Here is a 23,761-nt window from a genome sequence, read left to right on the forward strand (position 1 = left end):
ACAAAGCAAGAGCCATTGGTTTCCAGATACTTAGACGTGAGCGCTGCAGTACAATATAAAATACGTGCAGTGTGTGTGCCCTTCTGAATTAAACATTCATTTGTAAATCTCTGGGCAAACACAAAGATTCTGCATATTTAGATGAATCCTCTGGAAATCTTGCCTGGCTAAGGCTTTCTATCTGCTAATCAAGGCTCTTTTTTGATTCAAGGGCAGGTGTTGTTGATGTCATTACTACTCGCATCTGTCTCTCAAATCTACATGGGACAAAATATTTCTGGGAGTATTTTGTGCCCTGTATGGATAATGTCCACGAAGCAGCAACTGTGAGAATGTTTTCAGGTTCAAGTAACAGATACCCCAGGTCAAACTAGTTTTACAGAAGGAAAAGGTATTTAGTTGCTTACATAACTGAGGAAGTCCAGAGGCGTAGTTCAGGCATGATTTCATCAGGGCTTGGCTCTTTTTCTCTGTAGATCTCTGTAAATCAGTGGTTTTCAAACTTTAACATCTCAGAATCACCTGCACGGTTGTTAAAACAGAGTGCTGATTCAGTAGATCTGGGATAGGGGCTAAGAATTTGCATTTCTAATAAGTTTCCAGCTGCTGTTGCTGCTGTTGGCCACCAATCCAGTAACCACACTTTGAGAACCACAGCTCGAGATAACTGCCAACCCGTCCACTATTGTGGGTTGGGTGATGGAGTGGGGTCAGAAAACTACGTTTCCTCCCACCACTGTCCAGTGAAAGTCCTAAGCTTTACTCTTACTAAATTGGCCTGAATCAATCACTAAATGTAGAAATTGAGTTGCCTGTCACAGGAAATCCAAACAACTAGAGCTAGAACGTGACAGGGGTTCAGTTTTGTCTCGTGTAAAAAGAGGTCTGGAGGTAGGCATCTCAGGGCTGAGGTGATGGCTCCATGATGTCATCAGGCTCTTGGGCTCCTTTTGATTTCTGCTCTTCCATCCTAGGGTGAGGCCCTGGTCTAGATGCTAGTGGAATTCCAACCATCAGGACTGTGTTCCAGATAACAGGAAGGAGGAAGAACCATGGGTAAGAGCACATGCCAGCCACCCCTTCTAAGCGCCTTTCCAGGAAGGCCCATCCACTGCTTTGGCCAGAACTGGCTCATGCCACACCCCCCACCTTTTGCCCCACCCTCTTGTCTACAAGGGATCTGAGAAGTGTTGTTTTTTCATCTGGGCATATTGCAACTCTAAGAAGTAGGAGTCTATTGGTAAAGGAGAAGGGAAATTGGGTAGGGGAAGAAAATTATCCTCATTGATTCATGGAGCTGGGAGTGGGATCCATTCAGCTAAACAACATGGCTGTTAGGGAGGAACTATTTCATGTGGCCACATGGACAACTCTAGCTGCAAGGGAAGCTGGGAAATGTAGCTTTACAGCTGGGTACATTCCTGCCAAACAGAAAGGATCCTCTTTTTGTAAGGAAACAAAGAGGATAAAGATCTGTGGGGTAAACTGCTAGCACTGTTTGCCACAATTACCCTAAGGCCTCTCTAAAGAGTGGATTTTCTTAGACAGCTCCTTTGTTCCCTTGAGTTCACTGATGGGTTTAGAATTCAGGTTTTGTGGTAGGTTGGGGGAAAGCTGAATTGCTCTGTAAGAGATGGAGAAAAAGTGAAACTCCAGGGCCATCTGTTCTGAGAGGAGGAAGGGAGTTGAGACTTGCCCTGAGCAGAGGGTACCACCCAAGGAGCAGCAGGCAATTAGGCTGGAGAAAGCTAGACCACCAAAGTGTAAGAAAAGCCATCTGTTTGTACACTGACGGCTCGATGGGGGTGATTCTCTTGGAGGATCTTGCATTTTAGGAAAATGCCACAGTAACAGGGGTCCTGTTATTCCAAAGAATTAGCCAGAGTGACATGGTGGAAAGAGCATGCGTTTGGGAGTCATATTGACCTGCTCTGCCATCTATAAATTGTATGAACTTAGCAGAGTTACGGAAATGAGCCTTAGTTTCCTTATTTGGAAAAAGAAGAGGACTAACACCTACCTATCAGGAGAGATTCAGGTAATGGATTGGACACCCAGCTCATGGAAGCAGCTCCATCAGCATTAGCCACAGTTAGCAGTAGGGACCCACCTGGTATGTCTTTGTATTTCCCACTGGCCCAGTAGGAGCAATGCATACAGGTGCTCCTTGACCACTGAAGTGGACTACTTGGGCAGAGTTATGGAGGTGGAGGGGGCCCGTCTCTGAGATCCGTAGACCATTGGGGACACTGGTGTGATGGTGGCAGCCTAAAATGATCATATATCTTCACTGGCCCCAACCCATTTCTTAACAACTTAGGAGTGTCTTCCTTCCCACTAAGTCGTGGACATGCCCTTGTAGTCTGTAGGAGCGGAAAGTGGGTTACATGTTACCATAACGTCTCTGCTAGTGCTTCCGGCAAAGTCGATTAATGACTTTATAGCTGCTCTTACTGGCAGAGCTGCCCCATTTAGTGAGAAATCAGATTTAAAACTTCATTCAGTATCCCATTAGCACCTACTGTGTGCCAGGTGCTGGGAATAAGAGACATGCCCCCATCCCACGGTTCAAAGCTTAATCTGTCTGAGAATTGCTGCTCTACCCCCCAGATAATTCTCTTTAACCCCAGGTCTTTACCACCTATTCCCACCCCCCCGCCCCACCTTGCGCTCCTCCCCTGCCCCGACACCTCCTCCCCCGGCCCCCACCATTCCTAGGAGAAACCCTTTGGCCAATAGGATGGCAGCAAACTAGACAGATCTGTCCCAGGCTGGAAGGGAGAAGGGTTCACTAGCACCTCAAAAGAACAGCAGCTCGCTCTTTATTCCATCTGGCCCCAAGATTCCTCTAACACTAGAGGGCAGTCTGGGCCTACGGACCTAAGGAGGCCTGCCTTCCTTCAAGTCCTGGTGAACTGCACCCCCACTGCCAGCCTCAGACTGCTCACCTGCAGAAACCCCTTTACCTAAGAACACAGGATAAGAGACAGATCACTGTTTGGACCTTGATTCCACCACTAACTAGCTGTTTGACCTGGGGCAAGTGTCTTAACTTCTCTGAACTTTGATAAGACCTATCTGTAAATGGGTTTTGTGAGATTATATGTAAAACACTCAGCACAATATCCAGCATATGGTAAACCTTCAATAACTGTTAGCTGTTATTTATTCTAAGGAATAAATTTATGGTAAGGAATAGCTTTCTCTTGGTTCTGGATATTGCTGTGTTATTTAGAGTCCAAACATCTCTTCCAAGGAAATGAGGTGGGGATACTCTTAGGCGATATCTACTATTTACCAGGCAATATAGTATGAGCCTTGCAGATGATGCTACCACAATGGGTGTAGGGGAATTGTTATCCCTATTTTACAGGTACAGAAACTGAGGATCAGAGAGGTTGAGTAAATTGCCCAAGGTCACACAGGAAGTGGTAGAACCTGGGTTGGAATCCAGACAGCTGGGCTTCAAAGCTCCTAACTACCACAGTAGGCTGTAGCTGCAGTATTTTCCCAGAAGCTTCTTGTACATTAGCCCAAAGCAAGTTGTAAAGCTGAAGAAGGAGGTTGCCATAGCTACTAACTGGACCCCTTTTCAAGTAATCAGATCCTCAGTCTGCTCCAGTTTTGCAAGAGGAGATGCTTGTCTGGAAACTCTTCTCAACACCTGCCCCTGGAGGGAGCCGACTGCACCTGAATAATTTAGAGAGTCTCTGGACACTTGATATAATGAGCAGGTGTGGATGCTTCTCTGACTTTCCTGACATGCCTTTACTTACCCCTTCCCTCCCCACCCCAGTTGCCTATAAGGAAAGGGGCGGCATTGGCCTTCTCCACATTGTGTGTGTGTGTTATGCCTTCTCCTTCATTCTCCATCCCAAAAATTATTTGTAAGAAGTGGACCATTTTCCTGGTAAATTTCAAAATCATGTTGATTTGAGTTGAAGTTGGTAGTATAAACAGGAATCTGGTAAATGGATAAGTTGTCTTTTTCTGCTGATACACCGTTCCTTTTCCTCTATCCTAAGCTTATACAAGTCAAACCTAAAGACTGAGTTTGTATAAATGAAAAAAAAAAACAGATAAAAATATGCATACTATAGATTTCAACTATGTAAAGGGAAAAAAACTATGCTTAGAAAAAAGACTGGAAGGAAATATGAATATAAAGGTGCCACTTAGCCCATAGTTAGTTTTTAGGCCATAATAGCATATGGAATAGCAGAGTAGCAGTTATTAATAAGTTCAATGATTGGGGTCATGAGTTTTCGAGGATCTGCTCCTCGCTCATGCACCCTCCCTTGACCGTCTGTCCATTGTTCCGTTTGTCTCACTTCCTGTTCATGGGCCAGTTCGTGGGGTCACTGTGCAGACCGAAACTGTCCTGGGGAGAAGAACTGCCTCCAGGTCTGTTCCCGATCCTCTCTCTCTAGTCTGTGACTCTGCATTGTTATCAGCACCCTTTGTAGTACCCTGATTAGATTTTAATGTGAAATCAAACTGATTCCATTGAATCCTAATTAATTATATTTTAATCACGTAGCTCTTTACAGCGAACTATTTGAAAACAATTAGCTATTAAGAATCTTGTTTTTAAACAATATTTATTGACATGGGGGAGAAGCTCACTACAAAATGTTGAAAAGAAAAAACTAGGCTATAAAAACAGCGTGATTAATATTTCCCAATTATATTATATATATTTGGTTAGAAAAAAGACTAGAGGAAAATGTATCACAATATTATGAGTGATTCTTACTGAGCAGTGAAACTACTAGTGAGTTTTGGCATTATACATTTCTAAGTTTCCCCGTTTCTATTTTACTACTTGGATTATTTTTAGAATATTTTTCTCGTTTTCATAGCTACTAATATTTACTCCTATGGGAAATTATTGGTACGATGGTGAAAATACAATTTTTGAAAATAATCTTTTACAACTAAAGAGAGGCTTAGTTTTCCATCCCATCCCCCTTTGCAGCCTGTATTTTGCAGACAAGAAATCAAGTCTCAGAGGGTGAGTTCAGACCAGAACTTAGGCCTCTGTCCTGTGGGGGGATTGTGGCCTCCGGGGAGAGACTGGGCTAGTTAGTTGTAGGGCACCTCCAGCCTGCGGTTCTCAGTCTGTGTGTTGCTGTGCTGGCTTCACCCCTGTGTTCCCAAAGCAAGAGAACTTCAGGAAGCCTGGAAGTGTTTCTGCTCTGGGTGCTTCACTGGACTCTAGTTTTCCTTCCCTAACTCACAAAGTAGACGACATCTCTGACTCCGTGTTTCCAGATTCTGTTTCAATGCAGACAATTAGATGGTAAATAATTCAGGAGAACGGAAACTGGCAAAGTGGTGTGTGATGTCCAAATAGCTATCTTGTTTATCCTTGGGGTAAACTTCAGGCTCATCTGCAAGCCAGCAGTCCCGGGAGTAGGTGAAATGTGCAAACACAGGAATCTCTCTTTTTCCATTCCCTCCCATCTTTGAGTATTGTTGAGGGTGAGAACATAGTCTCCCAGTTTAAATTAAAACAGCGTGGTTTTGGCAGAGAAACTCAGATGACTTCTTAGGCAAGTCTGATGTTCCTCCCACGGTGGGTTGGGTGTCTACAGTCCAGAAGCATCCACCTCTCCTTGGGGTGAAGATTCATGATCCAAAGCTGAGGTCTCAGCACCGTCACCATCCATCCTCCTTCTTTTCCTCTGTGCAAGGGGGGAGATACCTTTCACTGGGCCCTTCTAAACCTGCCCCTCATTAAAGAAGCAGTCTTACTTAAGACTGAGTTACAGGTAACATAAACCACCTCCACCTTGCTTAAGAAGGCGAGGATAATGTGTTATATCGACATAGGGTGTCTCATAAAAGCCTAAGGGCAAAAAAAATAATGAAGCTGGCCAATCCTCTCAAGAGACTGGAACTAGATCAGGAGAAATTTGTGGCTCAGGTAAGCAAACCACAGCAAGCGCGAGTGACTGGAATCACACTCCAACATCCCCTGGACACTCCTGTGCCTCTCCTTTCTGTGTGAGAGCTTCCTTTCCTCTGACTGAAGACTAGCTCCTTCCATGAGCATGGAATGTAGCCAGTGGAAGCTTCCAGACTTATTCTCATGGCTTTGTCCCACCTCCCACTCACAGCAAAAATAAAAAAGCTTTTAGCTCCTAATTCCAGTGCAGGATTCTGTTTGGTCTACTTGGGCTGCCGGTCCTCGCTGTGGTGGGGATATAGAGGAGGGACCATGGCAGGTTCTGGGTTGATGCAGTCATATACACCTATGTGACTGACCATGGTTAAATCTTGAAACAATTTCACTGGACTTCCTCTTTTGAATAAGATGTAGTATGTAGCAACAATCCAATGTGCCTGCTGAAAGAACTAGAAAAAACTGGGTAAGTTACAAAAATCGTATCTTTTTGCCTTTTTAAAAAATTGAGTTCATAATAGTTTACATCACTTTGGAATTTCAGTTGTACGTTATTTCTTGTCTGTCACCATATAAGTGCTCCCCTTCAGCTCCTGTGCCCATGCTCCACCTCTCTTCCCCTGGTTCTCTTTGTCCGTGTGTTTGTTTATTTTCCACATATAAGTGAAGTCATATGGTGTTTGTCTTTCTCAGTCTGGCTTATTTAACTTAACAAAATACCCTCCTGGTCCATCCATGTTGTTGCAAATGGGATGATTTTGTCTTTTTTTATGACTGAGTAGTATTCCGTTGTACATGTATACCATATCTTCTTTATCCAATTGCCAGTCAATGGGCACTTGGATTGCTTCTATGTCTTGGCTACTGTGAATAGTGCTGCAATGAACATAAGGGTACACAGGTCACTTTGGATTGTTGATTTCAAGTCATTTGGGTAGATAGCCAGTAGAGGGCTAGCTGGGTCATATGGTATTTCTATTTTTAGTTTTTTGAGGAATCTCCATGCTGTTTTCCATAGTGGCTGCACCAGTTTGCATTCCTACCAGCAGTGTATGAGGATTCCCTTCTCTCCACACCCTCTCCAACATTTGTTACTTTTAGTCTTAGTGATTATAGTCATTTTAACAGGTGAAAGGTAATATCTTAGTGTAGTTTTGATTTGCTTTTCCCTGATGATTAGTGATGTTGAAAATCTTTTCACGTGCTTATTGGTCATCTGTATATCTTCTTTGGAAAAACATCTGTTCATATCCTCTGCTCAGTTTTTGATCGGGTTGTTTGTTTTTTTGTTATGCAGTTGTGTGAGTTCTTTGTATATTATGGAGATTAACCCCTTGTCAGATATATGATTTGCAAATATTTTCTCCTAATTGGTGGGTTGTCTCTTTGTTTTGATTCTAGTTTCTTTTACCTTGCAGAAGCTGTTTAGTCTGATGAAGTCCCTCTTGTTTATTTTTTCTTTTGTTTGCCTTGTTGGAGAAGACACGATAGTTTAAATGATCCTTTTAAGTTCAATGTCAAAGAGTGTACTACCTATATTTTCTTCCAGAAGTTTTATGGTTTCAGCACTTATCTTCAAGTCTTTGATCCGTTTTGAGTTTATGTTTGTGTGTGGCATGAGGTAATGGTCTACTTTCATTCTTTTGCATGTGGCTGTCCAGATTTCCTAACACCATTTATTGAAGCGACTATGTTTTCTCCATCATATGTTCTTGGCACCTTTGTCAAAGATTAGCTGTCCATAGATGTGTGGTTTTATTTCTGGGCTTTAAGTTCTGTTCCATTGATCTGTGTGCCTGTTTTTGTACCAGTATCATGCCGTTTTGATCACTATGGCTTTGTTGCACATTTTGAAGTCAGGGATTATGATGCCTCCAGCTTTGTTCTTTTTTTCTCAGGATTGCTTTAGCAATTTGGGGTCTTTGGTTGCCCGATATGAATTTTAGTATTCTTTGTTCTATTCCTGTGAAGAATGTCCTTGGGATTCTGATTGGGATTGCACTTAATCTGTAGATTGCTTTGGCTAGTATGGACACTTTAACTATGTTTATTCTTCTGATACATGTGCCTGGAATCTCTTTCCATTTCTTTATGTCATCATGTATTTCTTTCAATAATGTCTTACAGTTTTCATTGTATAAGTCCTTCACCTCCTTGGTTAAATTTATTCCTAGATATTTTATCTTTTTGTTACAATTGTAAATGGAATTGTATTCTTGAGTTCTCTTTCTGTAAGTTTGTTATTAGAGTATAGAAATGCAACTGAGTTTTGTAAGTTGACAAAAATCATATTTTTTAAAGACACTGGAGAGTTGTAACAGCAAAGAGGACTAATGGACTAAAATTCTGGAGATGAAAAAGCCTTTTATAAATGAGCTGATAATCTCTGACCCTTTTTTCTCTGGGGGTATTTGCCAAATCTGGGCGCAGGCCACGGATAGACCTTGGCCTGGGCATAAGATTTTTACTGGGACAAAGAGAAACTGGTAGAGCTTTTGGTGATCAATGTGATCTGGTGTAACATGGGAATTTAGAGGAGCTCTAAACACATGGCCAGTTTTCCCAGCAAATGGGACATTTGCTGAATTCTGGGATGGTGCAGGAAAGGCTGGGCTAGAAGTGTCTAACAGCAGAGAGAAATTTGCCATAGACGTGCAGAAGGTAGGAAACCAAGTCCTGTTAGAGGGAGGAGGGCTGCATCAAACATAAGATGGGTGTCCTCCTCAAGACATTTGCTAAAATTTGAAACTGTATGGGGCAAGAGACCAAAGAGCCTGAGCTTCTAAGAACAGAACTGAATCTTCCACAGGCTTTCAGGGTTAAGAAGACAGAGACCTGCAAGGCTGCCAATCAAAAGCTTGAGTGGGCTCCCTTTAAGAAACGATATGACTAGGACTAACTAAAACTGCAATGGAGCCCCCACACAGCTGAATTCCTGACCAGATTGAGATGATCGGTCTCTCACCCCATCTGCTAACAGAAGGAAAAGAGAATCATCACTGGAGAAAAATGTCATCATCTACAACTTCTATGGTTCTTTTATACAATTGTGAGACACACAAAGAACAGGGAAACATGACCAGTAATTAAGAGAAAAAGCAGACAAGGAAAGCAGACCCGCAAATGATTCTGATATTTGAGTTAGCAGACAAGGATTTATAATAAGTAGAGTCATGCACAGCATAATGACATTTAGGTCAACAATGAACCTGATAAAATTATGCCATGGTCCCATAAGATTAGAACCACATGGCCTAGGTGTGTAGTAGCTATGTCATCTAGGTTTGTGTAAGTACACTCTATGGTGTTCGCACATTTCAATGATGAAATCGCTTAACAACACATTTCTCAGAACATATCCCCATCACTAAGTGACACATGACGTATTATAAACATGTTAAGGAAAATAAAGGCAAAGAACACAATATATGTATGTAAAGAATTTCAACAGAGAATTGGAATCTATAAAAACAAATCAAGTAGACCTTCTAGAACTGATGCAATATTTGAAATTAAGAACTCATTAAATGAAATATTTCCATACCAGTGGGTAAATACCTACTGGCTCAAGCCTCCTGAGTTTCCTATCCTCCACCTCTATGGCCATCTGGCCCTCCCTGGGACACCTGGGCTTCCCCATGATGCAACAACTCCAATGAGTTTGTTGCTGACCCAGCTGGGGGCCTCGGGATCCTGCTTTACCACTGCAGCAAGTGTTCCTTCTGATACGTTGGTGTCTGTGCTTTACCATTCGCCAACTCTTTTGATGTCACCCTTTGGCGTTATCACTGCAAATCCCCACCAGAACCAGATGGTTGAAGTTTGGGAGAAGGAATTCCTCAAAGAGGGAAATACCAGAGTAAGAAGAAAAGTGGAAGGATGTGGAATGGGAGGTTTGTTCACTTATGATACTTGGAAAGCCAGAAATCTGGGACTAAAGCCTGTGTTTACTCAGTTTACATTGTTATAAGTTTCCTTTCCACTGTGGCCAAGGAGAATTGAATGAGCCATGAGAGAAGAGATTGAATGAGGTGTTGGACTAGCTAAATAAGTTGGCTACGTTGCTTGGTGTCTTGAATCTGATTGACTGGTAGCTCCTACACCAGTTCTTCTCATGAAACACCCAGGATAGCCTTAGTGACTTGCATCCCTCAAAGGCAAAAGGATCTAGTGAGGCCTAACTGCCTCCCAGAGTTTAGGTTAAGAGAGCAGGTTTTAGAAACAGACAATTCTGGGTTCAGATCCCATATTGACCATCAACTGGTTGTTTGACCTTGAACAAGTCACTTTACCCCTCCGATGTATCTCACAAGTTTTGTAGCAGATACTGTTGGTTAGCTATCTCACAGTTTCCTTCCCTCTTTGCTGGAAAAGACCTAATGTTCTTTTGCAGAGTGTTTTACCTTTTCCACTCTCAACTTGAGTGAATCATGCTTGGGCTGGTCCCATCGCAGTAATCTTACTGCCTGGTCAATGGTTGGATTAGACATGTGTGTATGACCCAGTTGTGGCCACGGAGGTGAGAGGGGTGATCAACTGGTGGTTTCTTGGAAAGCTATTCTTGTACTGAAAAAAAGAGAGACAAGGAAGAGCCCGTCCCTCTGCTAAACATTGTCATGTTCCATATGATGCCTGGAAATTCAGCAGCTATTCTGCAGTCACGAGGGGTGGTAGCCTGGAGACCCAAGTCAGCTGAGCAAAAAGATGGGAAGAACCTGTCTTAATGCCATCATCAAACTTCTAATTTAACCAACCCTGAAGCTGCCCTTGCTGGGACTTCCTGTTATGTATAAAATAACTCATTTCCTTATGTTTAAGTTATTTTGAATTTGAGATTCTCTTGTGTAGAATCAAAAGCATTCTAACCAGCCCAGGATTGTTTCTGAGGATTAGAGTCAATCAAATAATTTATGTAAAGCACTTAACACATTTCCTGGGACATAAAGTGCTTAAAAAAATGATAAGAAATACTATTATTATCATCATTATTTTTTTCGTTATTATTATTTCTAGTTCACCTCGTTGCTTCAGCTCTGGTTAGAGGCAGAGGATAACAAGTCTGGGATTTAAAGATATGATGACGGGGCTGTGAGCGTCAGAGGGAAAGGGGTGGATCCAGGTGCTTTGGATCCTCATCCAGACCTCCTTCTAACAATGTTGTTAATTAAGGGCTTTCTGTTTGCACGTGTGTGTACGTGGAGGCAATAGAAACAGACTTAGGTTAGCTCAAACTAATAAACAGCAAAATTTTTTTCAAAGGCTATAGAATCTGTCACTTAATTGAAGGAAGAAATTAACAAAGAGGATTTAGGCAAGGAAGGAATTAGGACAACTCCAGACACCTCAGCAGCCAGCATCCGTGGACCTCATGCCACTGGTGTGACTGTGTGAGAAAGGCTCAGCCTTTGCATCTCTCTGTTGAGTTCTCAGATGAGACAATTTGTGCGAGGTGTCTGCACCATGATTAATCAGCTATAGCCAAGGGGCAGGGTCACAAAGATGTGGCAATTAGGGAGGGTCACCATGGATTATCGAGACCCTTCTGAGAGAAGGGAGAACCATGGTGAGTCCAAAATGTGTCTCATGCTCTTTCAAAACTGCAGGTTTCCACCAACTTTAAATGAAAAGCAGCAGCTCCAAACCAAATTCTAAGCATGCTCAGACTTCAGGAATGCCAAAGAGAGTCTGTTTTCCATGATGACTGGGAAAGGAAGAGGAAAAACTGGGGCGAAGGAGTAGACTGGACTGTGAAGTCTAGATCTCCCTACTTAGGGCATCCAAACACTGAGTTGGACTGTCCAAGCCAGAAGGACCAACACTGCCCCGATGTTTGCGAAAGTGCAAATCCTGCCGTGTGTACCATATGTCTAAGTGTTTAAAGCCATAAGTCAAGCTATGCCCACTTTTTTTTTTTGCCCACTTTTGTCGCATGCTCCCAGCCAAGACTTCCTCTCCCCTCATAGCCCACTTCTTTGAGATTTGGAAGCTAAAGGACTCAGGTTCGCCTTGGCTCGTTCCTGCCATCTGGACGCCTGAGTCTCAGGGACCACAGACATGCAGGGACGGGGCAGAAGCTGGTCCCAGGCCCAGGACTCCTGGGTGGTGGCTGGATGAACCCAATCGCAGGATAGAGACTGACCCACTTAAGCTCCCCTAGAGTTGGGACAGGCAGGTCACCCTCCCTCACACCTTACTTTTCCAACTCGACAGTTCCAGGCACTTCTCGGTGCCTCCCAAACCTCCACCACCCCAGCCGAGGAGCAGAGAGTAGGGCAGGGGCACAGGCAGGAAGGCAGTTATGGAGGAATCAGTTCTGTCCAGGGACCCATTGAGTTGATTTGAGGGGCCCACTTTAAACTGAAGGGGGCACTCTTTCCCTGACATCCCAGGGCAGAAGCTGTGATTTTTGTCTGCCATTTCCCCCCTCCCCCACTCACTGGCAGCCTCAGCCTTCATCCTCTGGCCTGAGGGGAACAGTTAGGCCCACACACATCCCCTCCCTCCTTGACTCAATCAGTCACCTACCTTTCAGAAAACTTTCCTGTGAGACCTGAAAAGAAGAAAAAACACTCTGTGTCTCAATGTATATGATATGTGAGGGCAAGGGAGGGGTTCTTCTTTCCCTGGTCTGAGGGCAGTGCTAAGAAAGACCTTAGAGATTATCTCAGAACTGGAGTCCACAGAAAGTAAGAACCTATCAAACGGCACTGGAGTTGGTCCAAAAGGACTCAGGAGCAGACCAGAGGCTCACACAATCCCACTGGCCAATAATGGGATAATCAATAAAGTTTATAACTGCATTGAACTCAAACTCCTTAAATATATTTAAACCCATGAGTTCATAATAGGGTCTATTTTTTTTTTTTTTTTTGTGAGGAGGATTGGCCTAACATCTGTGCCCATCTTCCTCTATTTTCCTTTTGTATGTGGGTCACTGCCACAGCATGGCTTGAAGAGCGGTGTATGTCCGCACCCAGGATCCAAACCTGTGAACCTGGGCAGCTGAAACAGAGTGCACTAAACTTAACCACTGCTGCCACCGGGCCAGCCCCCATAATAATGCTTTTAAAAAATTCATTTGTCATCTTTTGAAGGATGCTGGGGAACCAGCCCATCATTTTGAAACTAGTAAATAAAGGGAAAGAAAGAGAATTTATTATACCATTCCTTTTCCAACTGTGTGTCAGGATAACAAAATAGTTGATTAGGGGAAGTTTTTCTTTATAGAAATGTATCAGACATAAATATGAAGTTTTTCTTTATAGAAATAAATGAAGAAGAAATGAAGTTAGCACATCAATATTTTTCAACTCTTGATGAAATAATAGATCTAAGCAGTGATCATAAATGGCTGCCAATGTCAAAAAAAGAAAGATGACAGGGCGTTATCTGCCTCCTGATGGAAATAGAAAAAGCTACCTATGAAGCATTCTTGACCGAAAAATAGAAACTGGAACTGATCAAATCTTTTCATCTAACTACCAGTTAGTAGGAAATACAAGGTATACATTAGATGATACTGTGGAGAGGCAACCAGCAATATCCAGACTGTAGGAGACTCTAGAACAAGAGACCTGGTCCCTTCAATAAGTAAGTCACAGGAATGTGTGTGTGTGTGTGTGTGTGTGTGTGTGTGTGGTGGGGTGACTCTAGATTAAACAAAGGTAAATATACATATCACCCAATTGTAATCTTTAGGTCTTAATTTAAGCAAACTCTAAAAAAACATTTTTAGGACACGAGGGAAATTGGAACACTGAATTGACATTAGATGATATTTAAAGACGTGGTGTTCATTTTTTGGGTGTGATGATATTGTATTTACAAAATACTTGTCTTTCAGAGTGACACATTGAAATATTTATGAGTGAAATTACATGATGTCTGGGACTTGCTTAGAAACGATCTGTGGGGAGGTTTAGAAGTCAGTTGGGCGGGAGCATAGAAAAGCTAAACCGGCCATGAGGGATGATTTCTGGAGCTAGGTGATGGATACACAGGAGTTTATTGCATGTTCTTTCTGCATTGGTGTATGTTTGAAACTTAATGGGCACTTAAGGAGATGCCACCCTGGGTGCTAAGATCTCAAAAGGAAGCAGACACCATCCCTCCCCTAGAGTGTCGTACAGCCTGATTCCCAAATTGTATCACTCAACACCTCTTTCCTTATTCTTTCTCCTAGCGAGCTCCATGTTTGAATGATGGTGATCACTAAATAAATGCATTTATTATGTAATAATTTAAAAGTACTATATCTTTGGAGTGGTTTGAAATGTCCAAACATTGCTTCTTTTGTGGAACCTTAAAGGAAGTCTTCGCTGGGGACCCGAAAGTGGTCCACTTTTTAATTTTACAGAGGTGGAAACTGAGGTAGACAAAGAGACAGCCAGGGTCACCCACTGACAGAGGACAGAACGGAGCCTGGTTCTCCTAAGCTAGGTTCACTGCTTTCTCCAGTGCACCACTGTCAGCTGAGCATAGGAGGTGTTTTTGGACTGTGTAGATGATCTGGTTTACTGTACTAGAAGCAGTCACTATATTAGCCTGTCACTTTCTCTTTTTAAGGCTGAGCTATGCCAGTTCTTTCAACTTTTCTTCATAGATTTTATTTACTTGCCACCTTTGGGGACTATTCCAAAGCTGTCTGACACATTACCACTTTGTTTAAATTTTCCCTGGATGACAGGATGCTTAGCGCTTCTTTTTCTCGTCCTTCTTCAGCTAAGAGTGGAAATAAGTGAAGAAGTGAAGCACAGTCGACTCTTGGTTCTCTGGGTGCAGGTTGGGCAATTTTCCATCAATCATGGTAAAAACAAAACAAAAAACTCCAAAGCCACCATGTGATAAGGGCAGAACAGCAATGAGCAGAGGCCACAGTGGGTAATTTGGTGTCAGAATGTCCCTTCCTTCCACTAATCCCACAGCATGTGCAGGTTGGTTTATTGAGAAATGTCTATGTATGAGCGTTTAGTACTTTATTTTGGATGCTTGTCACAAACATTTTTACTGAAATTTTCCAGCATTAAAGTGCACTTCAGCCATGTTTCAATTGCCACCTCTTCTCCATCAAAAAACATTTTCCTGTCAAAATGGCAGAATCACATCTCCTCCCAAGCCTTCTGTCTAGCTGACAATGTAGAGCGAGTAACCAACTTCAGTTGCCAATGTCCCCACATGCAAGATTGAAATCTTTAAAAGCCCTTTTGGATGGTACTGTGGTCAACTCTCATCTCTGCTGGGAGTTATCTGGTTTCCTTCCTGAATTTCCATCAGGGAGAAAAAGAGGATTGATCTGCCCACAGTGAGAACAAGAAGTGGCTTTCACAGCAGCCGATTGGAATGGAAAACCAGGATCAGACCCACCTCCAAAAAGCTATCACGTGAAAAGAGATGAAGTTTCAGTTATCTGCTCCAATTCAAGAAGCTCCAAAACCTTCTTAAAAATCCAGAATTGCTTACATAAATTAATAAAAGAGGAAACAAGAACTATAACTAGAGCCAAGTTCTGTCATTGCTACCCTCAAGGGTCCAGTAGAGTCTTTGAATTGCAGTATCACAGTTAGTTTAAGAGCAGGAGATGAAGAGTAACTATCAGTACCATGACAGTCCCTCGGGACAGGGTGCCCCGGCAACCCCCAGCCTACCTGCTTGGCCTCAATTCTTTCTTCTGATATTCCCAGGATACCTCCCAAGACAACCTACTTCTCACCCTGCTTCCTGATTTTCAGTGCTCCACTTCCAACATAGAAACTCAAGCCTAATAACCACAACTACATATTATATAAGCTTAGCAAACAAGACATGGGAGAGAACTCTTCCGCATTGGATAAAGGTTATTTATTTATTTATTCAAAACCTAGAAAAAATCATAATTAATGGCAGAGTATTAGAGGCCTTTCCATTAGAGTCAGGAACAAGACAGACGACTATCGCTGTAGTATACTAATGCAATGGGCAAGAAAAGGAACGAGACGCATACACACAGGTGAGAGGGAAAGAGAACTTCCTGTTCTCCTCTGTCCTCACTGCTGATGGCTCCTCTTCCAACCTTGATTTTTACCGCTCAGTCTGTGGCAAGGAGCAGAGGGAAAATGGCCTACAGCTTAAGGTGCCCGTGTGGTGAGAGAACTAGCATCTACCGATTTTCCTGTTACCAGGTTGATCATTTCCTTTCGGCTCTCTGGAGCTCAGGTAACCAGAATAGAAAACAAAATTTTTTTCCTTAAAAACAGAACTTTACTAGTTAGAGTTTCCGTGATATAAAAAAAGATGGGGGGAGGGGGACAAAAAAGCAAGAAAGAAGTGAGCAAGAAGGACAAGTAAAAGAGAAAGGGAGAATGGATGTGTGGGGGAGGTATGGATGTGTAGCAAGGACTAGGAGATGTAGAATCTGAAGTGGAGAGTGATGATGAGAAAATGGGAAGAAATAACAGCCAGGGAAACATCTGGATCCAGGACCTAGTATCATGACTGAAGGAGCGTGGAGGTGTCTGAGATGGAGCTGGGTTAGCAGGAGGATTTGACTAGGAAAAAGTGGCTTGGAGGGCACAGAGAGCTTTTAGGTTCACAGTAAAGTCTGGGGAAGCTTCAAGTCCTTAAAGATGTGCCAGGCTCTGCCAAGAGGTTTATACCCATGTCTCATTTAATGCAACCCTGATACTGACTCTGTTATGTATGTGCTCTTATTTTTTCCTCTTGTATAGAAGAAGAAATTGGGGTTTAGAGAAATTAAGTATTTTGCCCAGGACCAGTCATTTAACAACAAGTGGGGCTGGAATTCAAACTTGGGTCTGCTGACTCTGCAGCCCTGGCTGATTAATCTTCAGCTTCGCTCTTCCAAATTCTTATCTGGCTTGACTCAGTTTACCTTCCAAGACTGGGAGTATTCAGGGTGGTATGGGAGGGACTGCTGTGCCTTATGTTGGTAGGTAAAAAAAATTTTATCAACTAGTGAAGTTATGGATGCCAGTGGCTCTAAAATCCATGTCAAATGAGGAGCTTTTGGAAGAGCTGGGGTTGATTAGTCTGGAGGAGAGAAAGGCGGGACATTGGATATTTGAGGGACTGACATGGGAGAGACAATCATCTCTTGAGTTGTTCTAGAGAAGAGACAAGTGGGTGTGACAGGGAAGCTGATTACAGTTCAGTTTTGGGTCAGACTTTCGGTTAAGGTTTTCTGAAAATGGGTGAGCTGCTTTATGCTGTGGAAGCTCCGCATTACCAAAGACATCCAAACCAGGGTTGCATCATTCATTTATCCATTCATGCAAATTTTTGTGGAGAACCCACAATGTGCCATCTCTATTCTAGAGACTGGGGTACAAAATGCAACAAGACAAATGTGCTCACTACTCTCCTGGTGATTTCATTTTAGTGGGGAAAACAGATAATAAACAAATATAGAGACAATTATACAAACTACTGATAAATCATGATGTGTGTTATAAAGGAAATGAACAAAGACCTGAGATCAGAAATAATGAGGGAACTGGCGTGGACCCTGTCAGTGCTCCACCAAGGTTCCCTGTTACGGTTTCTGTGTGTCCGCCCCCGCTTCTGTGTACTTTTGCTGTAAGGCCTAGCTCCTGCAACTTTGTTCCAAGGATAGCCCTTGGACCGCTGGAGCTCTTTGCCCACATGCACAGAGAGGTCCTAACCCTCCCTAGCCCAGGACTCAGCTAATAGAGCAGGAGTGTGAAAGCCCAGCCCTTCGCTTTTAGGAGGAGCAAAGTCTGGATGCAATCCAGGCTTCCAGGCTTCTTCCTTTCTTGGTGTCTTCCGATTCTCCGTGCAGCTTCCGCCACTCACTTACCAGTTTCTCCTGAGGCACTTTTTAAATAAAATGCTTGCTCATGAATCCTTGTCTCAGGGTCTGCTTCTAAAGAACTCAACTTAATATAGGGCGAGAGTGGTGATCTGATTTACATTTTTGAAAGGTACCCTGGTTCTCAGGAGAGAATAGACTGTAGGATTGGAAGTGTGGAAGTAAGGACACCAGTGAGGGGTGAGCAGTCTAGGTGATGGAGGGAGGAACCTTGCTCTTGGAGGGCGGCAATAGCAGGAAGAGGAGAGATTTAAGATCTGTTTTGAAGACGGAATTGACAAAGTTTACTTGGAAATAACTGAAGGAAAGGGAGGGATCCAGAATGTCTCCTAGATTAGATGTAGGGATATTATGGGTAGAAATCCCCCATTGGGTAGGAGGTAGAACTAGATGACTTCAAAGGCCATGAATCCATTTGCAAATCCGCCGGCAATGGCTAGATTTAGCAACCAAACAAAATATAGGAGTTGGAGGTGGCTACACATGAGAATAAACATAAAAACAAGGAAATGTACATAGACTGGCAGGTAGCTTGCAAAACATTGTTAAAGTAGCCCAGATTCCTTTTGAGTTATCTAATAGGGTGTTTCCATTCCCTGCTCCTATTGTTCCCCACCCACTTGAACCCAGGCCATACCTGGTGTTTTGAAATGTGCGGGGCCTTTCTCTAGGAGGAAAGTGTTTTGTGAGAATCATGCTGATGGTCTTGGCTTGGCTATCTCATGCTCTTGCTAACTGATCACCTTGCTTTTTTAAAGAAAAGATACTAAGCTGTTGCTGTTGTTGTTATTGCTAAGATTGACTGTGCACCTACTAAGTGCTAGGCTCTTTGCTTAGAACTTTGCGTATAAAATCTCATTTAACCTTCGTGACAACTCTTTGAGGTGATGCTCTTGTGTATTCCTTTTGGGGCTGAAGCCATTGCAGCTTAGCCACTTGCCCAAAGTCAAATAGTCTGAGAGTAGCTGAGTTGGGATTTGAACCAGAAGTCCCATACCAGACCCCAAGTTCTCAACCAGTATGATTAAACTGACTACGAAAAAGGAAATATTCCCAGGGGAGCCTGAGTACTTCCTCCATCTACACAGAAATCTAGTCACTCACGGCTGTTGAGCCCAGGGCAGGGGGGCAGGTTCTCATTGTCCCACCCACCAGAGCCTCTGGGCATATATGCCCACTGCCCTCTGTTGCTGCCAAGCCCCAGGGCCCCCATTCTTCATGGCACCCATCTCGTTCTGCTCTACAAAACAGGCTCCATGATCTCTTTCTTGGGTTTCTTAGGTTCTTGGGATTATGAACGATTTTCCACATTTTCTAAACCTTGTACAATAAATAAGCATTGATTGTATAATTTTTTAAAAAGTAAAACTAAAGCATGTAGCATTACTGAGACAGGAATTCGAGCTGTGTATCCCACAAAATTATTGCCTCCCTCCGGCTTCTGTTGGTCGAACCCCTCAATAAGGTGTAAATAACCCTGCACTGTTTTACCCAGGCATCTCACAGGGCCACCACCTGGCCCTGCAACTCCCTGTCCTAATAGCCATATCCTCCTGGTCTCTGCAGCACATTTGGTTGGTTTTTGATGTCTGATACCCGCAACGCAATTATGGGATTGGCTATAATTATGCCTGCAGTGATATTATAGGATTGGATATAAATACACTTGCTACATATGAAGAGAGTTTATTTCTGTTCACAGTTTACCATCTGGCTGCAGTACACCCTTTCCTAGCTAAGAGGGGGAAGAGCACCATTCAAGCCAGAGGTGAAACAGGACTCAGGTCGCAGGCTTTAAGTAATCAACTTCCGAAAAATCCTATCAAAGTGTGTGATGGGCCATAGTGTCGGGAATCACAGGAAAGAGGCAGCAGGTTTGTATCAGGTATATTGTTCTTCCCCTGCTCGAAGCTTGGAATGAAACCCCCCTCCTCGCAGAGGTACACATGTCTCTACCTTCTGCCTGACTTCCCTCTCCAGTTCAAGTCTTTCATTTCCACCCACCTGCTGGATAGTTCCATCTTCTTGTCTGACTATATCATACAACTAAATTCAGAATTATTTCCTAGAAGCCCAAACTAAGTCTTTCTCCTGACTTACTTATTTCTCTTAATGGCAACATCATGATCCTAGTCATCTAGGGGGTCATCTTTGGTCACATTCTGCTTAGGACCTTGTATATAGCAGAAAGCAAGTCTTGCCACACCTTCCTTCATAAGTTTAGTGCCTAGATCTAGCATACTTCCTGGTTCTCAGTGATTAATAAATATTTGTTGAATGAATGGATGAGTAGATGAATGAAACATCTCCTCTTTTCCATTCCCCGTGGTCACCTGCCTAGTTCCAGCCCTTATTACCTCTCACTTGGATTATTGCAGTAAGCTTCCAACTGGTTATGCTGCCTCTGGCCTTTGTGGGCTCTCATTCATCCTGCTGCTGCCACCAGACCAGTTGTCCTTACATGCCACCTCCATTACACCCCTCCTCTGTTTAAAAACTTTTGGTGAATCCTCACTGGCCACCAGATAAAATTCAAAACCATGAGCTTATCTTTCAAGGCCATTGCATTCTAGCTTCAATTAACTTCTCTAGCCTTATGCCTAAAACTATTCACATTCCTAAACTCTCTGTTCTCTTTTCACACACCTTGCACTTGACCATTTCCATAACTATATTCAGGCCATTTCCCTAGGCTGGACTGACGTTCCCATGTCTGTCTGTTCTCCAGAGGAGGTAATATCTGAGCTAAGACTAGAAGAATGATTAGGAAGAATCATTACTTTATTTAACAAATCCTGAATTTCCACTCTGCTAGGTACAAATTGATCCAGTCCTTCCTCTTGAGAAGAGACTTAGCTACTTCAGATTATCCACAGGTTCTCCAGAACCGTGAAAGAGCCTCACCCTGAGCCTGCTTGCTCAGACTGGGTCTTGGTTCTCTGCCTGGCCCTCGGTTCTCTGGCCACCCTTAACCTGCTGACCCCATAGGGGAAATTCGGCTATTGTTCATCCCTAATGGTTGCCTTGCAGCTAGCTAACTGGCCAGGCCTATCGAACTCAGCTCCTTGTTTGGGCCCCAGTTCCTACAGGATCACCTATCCGGCATCAGACTTTGTGTTGCTTAGTCCCTTCTATACTTCCCTGAGCCAAACCATTCCAGTCAGGCCTCTGAAGTGGGCTTCCAAACAGACAAGGCATCAGTGGAGGCCTGACCCTCCCAGGCAACACCATGACATCGTGGAAAAGGCCTGTTTAGAATAAGCAACTCCAATATATTACAATTTTTTAAAAGTAGGTTATAGAACAAGATGTATTACATGGTCTTTTTTTTTTAAATAATTCTGCATTGAGAAAAATTTGGCAAGATATAAGTAAAATTTAATAGAGATGATTTAAATTTTTTCTTTTTGCTTATCAATAGATCCTAATGTTTTTAGAATCATATCTTACTAGTAGAATATTTAGGGGAAAATAAACTTAGTGGCACAAAAATGATATTACAAACATCACTCTATATTTTGTGCTTTATAAATATGAATTATATCAATACTTTTGTGATTTACTCTCTTGGAAAGTTCACATGAAGTTCCTTGCTAGTTGCATGACCTGTTACAGAGGGTGCTCTAGAAACATACAGGCTAGTGTTTGCTTACAAAACTGAAAGTCCTCACTTCTCACACATGTTGGCTGCCAGGCTTTTCTGTCACAGTCACTAAATCTTGGCATTTAGCAACCCCTGGGCACATGAAACCCTGGGTGAGAGAGTTCCTCTGGCCTGGCCTACAGAAGCTTAGACAAGAATTGTCACAGAAGCATCAAAACAATAGAATGTGATGTCGTGGGCATCCGGGGGGGAAATAACGCTAGATTGAAATGCATTTTTGCATCATTGATTTTCCCTGTTGATTGAGCCCTGTTTATCTCATTTGGCAGATCAGCCTCAAAGTGCATGAACTATTTGTGCCTCATTGGTTTCCAATAGATTGATTTTGCTAGGATTGCGAATTGGCCATCTTGAATGGCAGTGTGCAGAAGCCGGCTCTGGCTCAGCCTCAGGGTCACAGGGATATGGAACAACAGCAGCCACTGCAGGCACCGCCACTGGAAAAGAGACTGGAGGGCTGTTCTAAGGCCACCAAGACAGCAGTGCCTTCAATCTTTTCTGCAACCAGGCAGGATGAAATATAGATCTATAAGGAAGGAAACAAGGGTCATCTCTGCTCTCTTTTCCTTCTCTCTCATATATTCTCCTTGGCATCTCCCGCCTCTTTCCCCTACATCCTTCTCTCTGTCACCTTAGTCCCCCTTCAAAAGTAAGAAAAATAAAGGCACTATTTTAAAAAGAAAAACGTAAAATAAATAAATTTGAAGACTAGTTTATAAAACAGAGAATGCTGAACTCCTTACAATATAGTGAAAAAGCAGAGTATAAAACCGATCATGTAGCATGCCATGGCTTTCTAAAAAGTATACATAGGAAAAAAAAGATTAAAAGGAAAAAAGCAAGCCAAACGGGGAGAGTGGTAGCTCTTCACAGTAAGGATATGGATAATTTTCATTTTTTTCCCTTAAACTTTCTTGCATTTTCAAAATTGTCTGAGATGAATAGCAGTATACTTATCCTCAAAAAATGTTTATAAAATATATAAAGTGATAATACACACATAAATTAATAAAGTGGCCCATGCTTTTCGTTCAGCAAGGTGTATTGGCCTCTGTCAGTTAAAATAACAGAAACCTAACTCAAGATAGTCTGGCAGTTCCTCAAAGTTAAACACAGAGTTACCATATGACCGAGCAATTCCACCACTAGGGTATACCCAAGAGAAATGAAAATATACATCCACACAAGAACTTGTACATGAATATTCATAGCAGTATTATTCATAATAACCAAAAAGTGGAAACAACCCAAATGTCTATCAACCGATGAAGGGATAAAGAAATTGCTGTCACACATACTGTGGAATGTTATTCAACCATAAAAAGGAACAAAGTATTGATACACACCATAGCAAGGATGAACCTTAAAACATTATGCTAAGTGAAATAAGCTAGACACAAAAGGCCATATATTGTATGATTCCATTTATATGAGATGTCCAGAACAGGAAAATGTATAGAGATGGAAGGTTTATTGCCGGGGACTGGGGGGAGAGGGAATGGAGGGTGACTGCCAACAGGTGTAGGGTTTCTTTTTGCGGTGATAGAAATGTTCTGGAATTAGATTGTGGTGATATTGCACGACCTTATGAATACACTAAAAGCCACTGGATTGTGCACTTTAAAAGGGTAAATGTTCTGGTATGTGAATTACATCTCAAATTTTAAAAAGTGTGTCTATCTCACTGTCTTGTAAATGTCTATGTATTTATCGATCTCTCCTAGTAGCTTGTGATCGTCTTGAGGATAAGGACCTGTCTTGCTCTCTGGTTCTCCAGCACTGGGTAGCGGACCTGGAACAGAGTAGGTACATGATATGGGTTAGCCGAATGGTTTGAGAGTTCTCTTCCCACAATCCCAGGGCTACCTGGCTGGCTCTGCTCCCCACCCTCAGTGAACTGTCCAGGTGTTAGAAGCCCTAGTCCAGGTATAGCAGACTCTGGAACCAAAGAACGGAACAACCTACAGTTTGAATACTAACTGGTGGAATCACATTGTTTAACCCCATTGAGCCTTATCCAGGGGTCAGAATGAGTTGAACAAAGGAGCTGCCACTGACCCTTCAGGGGTCCTTACTTTCCTCCTGTTGGAGGGTTCACTATGAGTAACCCTCCTTCTTTGGAGGTGGCAGCCTGGGCTGCAGCGGATGCTGGGATCTGGTTCTAGCATGTTTTCTGGTTCTGCTGTGCTTCTAATCAGGATCAAATGAAGAAGTGTTTGGTTCTTTCGGCCTAAAGGAGGAAATAGGTGTCTCTGTCCACTTCTCCCATGTGCAGAGTCCAGCTGCTCTCACTCCCTTGGCTGTAGGATGTGATTCTTTTAGATTACCCCTTTGCATGGACAGAACCAGATAAACAGGTAGGCTA

At 42.8% G+C, this 23,761-nt stretch overlaps 1 long non-coding RNA gene across 2 annotated transcripts; it reads left to right on the plus strand.

Annotated features, from left to right (window-relative positions):
• Nucleotides 1-970: 970 nt before the first annotated feature.
• On the plus strand, nucleotides 971-22,096 carry LOC139073951 (uncharacterized). Of its 2 annotated transcripts, XR_011523167.1 has the most exons (3): nucleotides 971-1,056; nucleotides 19,435-19,606; nucleotides 21,666-22,096. It is a non-coding gene; the product is annotated as an uncharacterized lncRNA (long non-coding RNA). The 2 variants fall into 2 exon arrangements; XR_011523166.1 differs by lacking the exon at nucleotides 21,666-22,096 and having other exon boundaries at nucleotides 19,435-20,014.
• Nucleotides 22,097-23,761: the final 1,665 nt, after the last annotated feature.

This window comes from Equus przewalskii, chromosome 1 (genome assembly GCF_037783145.1).
Source record: "Equus przewalskii isolate Varuska chromosome 1, EquPr2, whole genome shotgun sequence".
Lineage (NCBI taxonomy): Eukaryota > Metazoa > Chordata > Mammalia > Perissodactyla > Equidae > Equus > Equus przewalskii.